A 962-nucleotide genomic window follows, 5' to 3' on the forward strand; every position below is an offset into this window, starting at 1 on the left:
GGTCAGTTCTAGAGTGTACACAGAACTAATTAAAGTTCTGTGCTTGCAGCCTGGTTGGACTGGAACAAATCTGATAACTATTCAGGGTTGAATTTTCCAGTCTGATTTTGGTAAATATTCCTTTTATGGCTCCTGGGGGAGGGTGGGCTGATACCTTAAAAATAATGGGCTTTGACTAGACACCTTCTTATGAGTTCTTAAATTTGACCTAATTTAACTGATACAACTTAAAACTGGGTTCATGAGCTCATCTTTAAAGCTTTCACTGAACAATATTCAGCTATTCCAAGTGAGCATTGTGTGCGAGAGACATTTGATTCCTTGTTCTAACTTGTAAAGTGATGGCTTGCAGAGGCTAATGGTGCTAATTAATACTGGGCTTGCTTATAGAATGCATGTATAAGCCTAGTATGCAAATAAAAGAAATATTTAACAAAGAAAATATTCTCAACTAATCTGAAACCTTTGAAAAAGAAGGATGTAATGAATAAATGGTATTCATTTGATAAGTTTTCAATATTTGGATATTGACCATTATGTGCATGTGGCAGCAAAATGCTCTGTGGAGGAGCAGAGTCACACCTGGATCCTTCAAAGGGCTGGGAGTGGACAGCAGGACCTCCCTGTGGTCCAGGTGCAGCAGCGTGGGATGTGCAGGGTGCACCCACTGGGGTTGTTTGGTAGTGGGTTCTGTGGAACCTTGGTCAGCACTCGTGCACCCTGAGCCTCATCTGAAAGTCTCTCACACATCTGCCCTGCTGTGCTGTGGTAAGATGAGCTGGTACTCTTCCTGTGTGGGCAGCAGGTATTGACCACTGCAGAGTGTGAACAGGGCCTGTGGCAATCACATCCTGTTTGTTTTATAGCTTTTCTTGCCTCCTACATCCTGTCCTGCAGAGAGAAGGAAATGTCCCAAATCAGGCAGCCTCCTGGGATCTGTAAACCCTGGAAGGGAAGGCAGT

This window comes from Octodon degus, unplaced genomic scaffold (genome assembly GCF_000260255.1).
Source record: "Octodon degus isolate 3935 unplaced genomic scaffold, OctDeg1.0 scaffold01422, whole genome shotgun sequence".
Classification (NCBI taxonomy): domain Eukaryota; kingdom Metazoa; phylum Chordata; class Mammalia; order Rodentia; family Octodontidae; genus Octodon; species Octodon degus.